Here is a 6,968-nt window from a genome sequence, read left to right as displayed (position 1 = left end):
GCATAAAGTCTGTTTGTTTCCCAGCAGGTGGAGCAGACGAGGCCTCTCACACGTGTCTTGACACCCCACACCCCTTCTCTTCAAGACGCTGCCCACCAGCTCCACAAAGGACACGCTTGCTTCTTACACAGGCTGCTGGGGCTCCCCTCGCACAAACCTTCTGGGCACAGGCCTGTGCCCTCCTCTCTCGGTGCTGGGCTTCGGACTGGCTGGAGGGACAGGCTGTCTGGAGAACTGTGGTCCCACAGAGGGAAGGGTGTCCCTAGTGGCACAGCTCTCCTTGCCAAGTTGCAGTTTGGGCAGCTTTACACCTTGCCTTCCAACAGCGTTCAGCCTGGGGGGCACGGCAGGCCCAGGCTGGCAGATCTCCTCTAGCACAGTGTCAGCAAGGTGACTTGCTGTGGTCCTCACAGCCAAGGAGCTTGCCAAGGCTGTTGCCTTTGCACCTCTCCCTATATCAGGAAGCTCAGGCAGGGTGGTTCTGGAGTCCCCAGCCCTTTGTGCATGGCTCTGCTGAATCCTGGAGATGGTCTCCCTGGCAATTGCACGACTCAGCCGCTGGACATCAGCGGTGCTTGGGGAAGGCGTCTGGCACAGCTGCTGCTGCCTCTTGGAGAGATGAACGCTGGGAAGCTCCAGGCTTTCTGAATACTTGCCCCTAGAGCCTCGTGCAGACTGAGAAGAAGCCTCAAGGGAAGCCTCTGAAGGAGCTGCTCTTTCAGCTTGCCCCAGTCTTTCTCTCGGTGCTTTTCCCACTTGGGGAGCTCCTCCAGCCACTGGCTGCTCCAACACTGCTTTCGCTCTTTGGTGTTGTTGCTCCAGTATCAGGTTGCTCTTTGTGCTCCTGGCTGGAGGTGGGCAACCTGGCTTTCGTGGATGCAGTAGGCAAGGATTGCCAATCACTTCCAGTGGTTTGGCAGAACCCTTTGATTTGTCCAGGTGTTGACGGAGCCTTTCCTGAAAAGTGACACACCAAGGTGTAGCTCACTGTTAGCTGGATGCTTAGTGGCTTGTGTCCCTGTGCGCTGAGACCCACCAGCACAGCTCTCACCTCTTCCTTCTTTTCTCCCTCAACACCCCACCCTCCCTCCCAACTCCCCCAACACACCAGAATGCAGCAAGTCCAACCCCAGCTCTTGGCAGCATGGGGCTGCTGCCACCTGTCAGTGTGTCTGTGAACACTCAGCTTTGCCTACCTCTTCTCTCCTGTACTCCTTCTCTGCCTCCTGCTTGTGTGCCGTCAGATACTGCCGGTACTCATTGAACTCCTTCAGGGTGCAAGTCACCTACGGAGAGATGAGAGGAGGAATCACCAATGTGCTGCCAACCAGTGGGCGCAGGCTGCCTTCCCCAGGGCACTGACTCCAGCAGGAGGGAAGCTGATCCTCTGCAGACACTCCCTCCTGCCTCCTTCTGTCTGTGCTGGGCACCCCGCTTAGAGGGAGACTCCCAACCTACTTTGCCATTGCTGGTGACATATCCCAGTTTTCTCAGCCTCTCCAAGTTGTCTTTCCGGCTGTGGTAGTCCTGCAGATAGGGGTCATGCAGGCTGTTGTACTCCGTGCCAAGCAGGCGACCGTAGGGATCTCCCAGGTCAAAATAGCTGGAGCGCTGGTGGAGCTGGAAGAGATGGGCCAGAGTATGAATCCCTGGGGGCAGGAGAGTCCAGCAGGGCCTGAACAAGCTGCCTAGCTCTGGATGCAGCCTGGAGCATGCTATGAGAAAGCGCTTTCGGTTGGCAGCATGGAGCCAGGAGCTTGCCTGGACTCCCCAGGCCTGTCTGATTGCAGGACTGCGGCTGTGGCTGCTGGAGTGCAGCAGGTGGCCACAAGGACCTTCTCTAAAAGACGGGGACCATGGGCACCCTGTAAATGAGCAGAGCATTTCTACCCTTTTCTAATTCCGTTACCTTTTCCCCCAGCTTTGTCCTGACAAAGACAGGCTTGGAGTTGCGTGGCACAGGGATCTTGACCCCGAGTGGGAGGTCCACAAATTCCTTAGGGTCCATCATCCCTGTTGCTCCTTGCCCCAAGGGCTGTCTTCTATAGCCAATCTAGAAAGGAAGAGAGAAAGACCAATGCTCAGGTGTCAGCTCACTAAGCTTCCTGCACGGTGATTACAGGGAAGGGCATTGTCCCAGGGCCCTCTCCTCAGCTAAGCCTTCTCCGTAGGCCTGGTGCTGCTCACCTCTCTCCTCTCTGGTGGTGCACTTCCCAGTGCGGTTTCCTTCCGGACACCAGTGGTGAGACAGTACTCCATGGCTCCTTGCAAGAGCTCTCTTCTGGAGCTGCAACCCTGAGCTGACTCCTCTTGTTCCAGAGACCTCAGCTGTGGTCACTGCAGCGGTCTCCCAGCCAGCGGCTTTTATAGGGTCGTCACCCACTGTAGAGTCATCGCATTCCCACGCCCCTCCATTGTGACATCACCCAGTGGCCAAACCCCTGCTCTGTGAGATCACTGCATTGCCATGCCCCTGCCCAGTGACATCACTGTGTTGCCATGACACTATTTCTGCAGGGGGCAGGCCCTGTTGGGGCAGGCCCTGTTTGGACAGGCCTGTGGGCACCCTGCTCTTGCTGACCGGGCTTTGAGAAGTGATCTCCACAGGCCCCTTCCATGCAACTGCCCTGTGGCAGTTTAAAATTGTCAGTGTAATGAGGAAAAAGTGCAGCAGAGTTGCTGCCCTGGGTGATGAGAGAGCAAACGTGACACTGTTCAGGGAGGTCAGAGCAATGTTGCAGCCCCTTCAGCAATTTACACACAGCAAGAGTTGGTCCCAGTTGTCCCTGCACCAGTGGCACATAGATGAACACCATCTAAGAGCTACGCACAAGGCAAGTTCAGCGTAAGCACTGCACACTGGACTGGGTGCTGCAGACTCTTTGGGGGCAGAGCAGGGACCAGTGAGCATCCCTCTCACCCCACAGCATGCTGGTTCAGCTTTGTTAACTGCTACAAGCCAACTGACAGAGCCACAGATCTGAAGGATCTTTCCTACCCGATTTCAAGGACGGTTGCTACAGCACTACTTGAGACAGAAGAAGAAAGTGATACGGTGGGAGAAGTGGCCTGAAGGGACTTCAGCATGCACCCATTTGGTGGTCTGGGGACTTCATTGGCTCCTCTACAAAATTTGCTAAACTGGGAGGAGGAACAGAACTGGCAGATCGGTGCCCACTGACCATCAATCTCACACCACAGAGCGGACCCGAGTCCCTCTGGGATGCTTTGGCCCTTTCTCTCTGATTTGCTTTCTGCTGCAATTCTTTCTCCAGAGAGCTAATCCAGCATCTTATATACCTGCTTGTCTGAGGACAAGTTCACTCTGTGGTGAGAGGTCTCTAGTTACCTGTAATGGTCTATATACCTGCTTGCTTGCTGCTGTTGCATTGGTTACTGCCAGAACCGAACCCATCCCCCCACTAGCCCTGCAACAAGTCTTGCTAAAGGAGACCAAAATGGTGGCTGCTTCTCACCACCCTCGGCAAAATGGGGTCTTAGCCTGACAGAGACTGTAGGAGGGATGGAGATCAGAAAAGAGTGGTGGTTGTTCTTAGTGACTGCTGCCATGCTATTGATCTACAGTTGTTATTGTTTATTGGTAACAGGAAATAGAAGCAGGTCCATAATAGAGTGTGGCTCTGGAGCTCTCCCCAGCAGTTCCAGAGTGTTTTGGCTGGCAGATACCCAAAGTCTTTTGTCCATGCTGGAGCTGACTCTTGCAATCTGTTTTCCGGTAGGTGGAGCAGACAGACCGGGGCCTCTCACACATCTCTTGCCACACCACACACCTTCTTCAGGACACTGCCCACAAGCTGTTTTTCACAAGGCCTGCCCACACTCTGGTTTTTCACATGGACTGCTGGGGCTCCCCTCGGACAAACAGGCCTGTGCCATCCTCTCTCAGTGCGGGGCTTCAGACTGGCTAGAGGGACAGGCTGTCTGGAGAACTGTGGTCCCACCCACAATGGGAAGGCTGTTCTCAGTGGCACAGCTCCCCTTGCCAAGTTGTAGCTTGGACAGCTTGACGGTTGCCTTCCAACAGCTCTCAGCTTGGGGACAGTGCAGGCCCAGGCTGATAGATCTGCTCGATGACACAGTCAGCAAGCTGACTTGCTGGGGTCCTCAAAGCCAAGGTGCTTGCCAAGGCTGTTGCCTTTCCTTGACTTCTCTCTCTGGGATTCTGGAACCCCCAGTCCTTTGTGCATGGCTCTGCTGAATCCTGGAGATGGTCTCCCTGGAAACTGCATGACTCAGAAGCTGGATATGAGCAGTGGTTGGGGAAGACATCTGGGATAGCTGCAGCTCCTCCAGCCACCAGCTGCTTCAGCGCTGCTTTTGTTCTTCTCTCTTCTTCCTCCAGTATCAGGTTGCTCTTTGTGCTCCTGGCTGGAGGTGGGCAACCTGGCTTTCGTGGATGCGGTAGGCAAGGATTGCCAATCACTTCCAGTGGTTTGGCAGAATCCTTTGATTTGTCCAGGTGTTGACGGAGCCTTTCCTGAAAAGTGACACACCAAGGTGTAGCTCACTGTTAGCTGGGTGCTTCGTGGCTTGTGTCCCTGTGTGCTGAGACCCACACCAGCACAGGTCTCACCACCTCTTCCTTCTTTTCCTCCCCTGAAGGGGCTCCCCACCACCCACCAGGATGCAGCAAGTCAAGGCCCAGCCCTTGGCAGCATGGGGCTGCTGGCACCTGTCAGTGTGTCTGTGAACACTCAGCTTTGCCTACCTCTTCTCTCCTGGACACCTTCTCTGTCTCTTGCTTGTGTGCGGTCAGATACTGCTGGTACTCATTGAACTCCTTCAGAGTGCAAGTCACCTACGGAGAGATGAGAGGAGAAATCACCAATGTGCTGCCAACCAGTGGGCGCAGGCTGCCTTCCCCAGGACAGTCTGACTCCAGCAGCTCCTCTGCAGACACTCCCTCCCTCCCTCCCTTCCTCTTGCTGTCTCCCTCTGTGCCCAGCACCCCGCTTAGAGGGAGACTCCCAACCTACTTTGCCATTGCTAGTGACACATCCCAGTCCTTTCAGCCTCTCCAAGTTGTCTTTCCGGCTGTGGTAGTCCCGCAGATAGGGGTCACGCAGGCTGTTGTACTCCATGCCAAGCAGGCGACCGTAGGGATCTCCCAGGTCAAAATAGCTGGAGGGCTGGTGGAGCTGGAAGAGATGGGCCAGAGTATGAATCCCTGGGGGCAGGATTGTCCAGCAGGGCCTGAACAAAGTGCCCAGCTCCTCCTGCACACAGGCTGGGCTTTCCAATCCCCTCATGCAGAGAGTAATCCTGGCTTACCTTCCCACCCAGAGGAAAAGGCTCTCTACTTCAGAGGCTCCCCAGAGGCGCCAAGTTGACCCTGTGCAAAGTTCCAGGTCCTGTAGCTGGAAGGAGCTGACGCCAGCACAAGGAAGGATTCTTCTCCATCCAGCTCTGGATGCAGCATGGAGCACACTATGAGAAAGTGCTTTCTGTTGGCACCATGGAACCAGGAGCTTGCCTGGACTCCCCAGGCCTGTCTGATTGAAGGGCTGCAGCTGCAGCTGCTGGAGTGCAGCAGGAGGCCACAGGGACCTGCTCTAAAGGATGGGGAGCCTGTAAAAGAGCAGAGCATTTCTACCCTTTTCTAATTCTGTTACCTTTTCCCCCAGCTTTGTTCTGAAAGAAGACAGGCTTGGACTTGGCCGGCACAGGGATCTTTCACCCCAAGTAGGAGGTCCACAAATTCCTTAGGGTCCATCATCCCTGTTGCTCCTTGCCCCAAGGGCTGTCTTTCTGTAGGCAACCTAGAAAGGAAGAGAGATGCTCAGGCGTCAGCTCAATAAGCCTCCTGCATGGTGGTTACAAGGGAGGGCATGTCCCAGGGCCTTCTCCCTGGCTAAGCCTTCTCCACAGGCCTGCTGCTGCTCACCTCTCTCCTGTCTCCTGGTGCACTCAACAGTGCAGCTTCCTTTAGGACACCAGCAGTGAGATGGTGCTCCAAGGCTCCTTGCAAGAGCTCTCTTCTGGAGCTGCAACCCTGAGCTGACTCCCCTTGTTCCAGAGGCACTCAGCGGTGGTCACTCCAGCAGTCTCCCTGCTGGAGGCAGGTCCATACAAGCAGTGTTTCTTACATGCACAAGTGCATAAAGTCTGTTTGTTTCCCAGCAGGTGGAGCAGACGAGGCCTCTCACACGTGTCTTGACACCCCACACCCCTTCTCTTCAAGACGCTGCCCACCAGCTCCACAAAGGACACGCTTGCTTCTTACACAGGCTGCTGGGGCTCCCCTCGCACAAACCTTCTGGGCACAGGCCTGTGCCCTCCTCTCTCGGTGCTGGGCTTCGGACTGGCTGGAGGGACAGGCTGTCTGGAGAACTGTGGTCCCACAGAGGGAAGGGTGTCCCTAGTGGCACAGCTCTCCTTGCCAAGTTGCAGTTTGGGCAGCTTTACACCTTGCCTTCCAACAGCGTTCAGCCTGGGGGGCACGGCAGGCCCAGGCTGGCAGATCTCCTCTAGCACAGTGTCAGCAAGGTGACTTGCTGTGGTCCTCACAGCCAAGGAGCTTGCCAAGGCTGTTGCCTTTGCACCTCTCCCTATATCAGGAAGCTCAGGCAGGGTGGTTCTGGAGTCCCCAGCCCTTTGTGCATGGCTCTGCTGAATCCTGGAGATGGTCTCCCTGGCAATTGCACGACTCAGCCGCTGGACATCAGCGGTGCTTGGGGAAGGCGTCTGGCACAGCTGCTGCTGCCTCTTGGAGAGATGAACGCTGGGAAGCTCCAGGCTTTCTGAATACTTGCCCCTAGAGCCTCGTGCAGACTGAGAAGAAGCCTCAAGGGAAGCCTCTGAAGGAGCTGCTCTTTCAGCTTGCCCCAGTCTTTCTCTCGGTGCTTTTCCCACTTGGGGAGCTCCTCCAGCCACTGGCTGCTCCAACACTGCTTTCGCTCTTTGGTGTTGTTGCTCCAGTATCAGGTTGCTCTTTGTGCTCCTGGCTG

The 6,968-nt window shown here is 55.8% G+C and overlaps 1 long non-coding RNA gene across 1 annotated transcript; it reads right to left on the bottom strand.

The window, feature by feature from the left end:
- Positions 1–4,735: 4,735 nt before the first annotated feature.
- On the bottom strand, positions 4,736–5,473 carry LOC137449694 (uncharacterized). Its single transcript, XR_010989457.1, has 3 exons — positions 5,293–5,473; positions 4,998–5,159; positions 4,736–4,819 (listed from the first exon to the last, which is right to left on the bottom strand). It is a non-coding gene; the product is annotated as an uncharacterized lncRNA (long non-coding RNA).
- Positions 5,474–6,968: the final 1,495 nt, after the last annotated feature.

This window comes from Melanerpes formicivorus, unplaced genomic scaffold (assembly GCF_026170545.1).
Source record: "Melanerpes formicivorus ecotype bairdi unplaced genomic scaffold, bMelFor1.0.p_v2 SCAF_32, whole genome shotgun sequence".
Classification (NCBI taxonomy): Eukaryota; Metazoa; Chordata; class Aves; order Piciformes; family Picidae; genus Melanerpes; species Melanerpes formicivorus.
The sequence above is the reverse complement of the archived record's forward strand: the minus strand, read 5'-3'. Positions and strand labels throughout refer to the sequence as shown.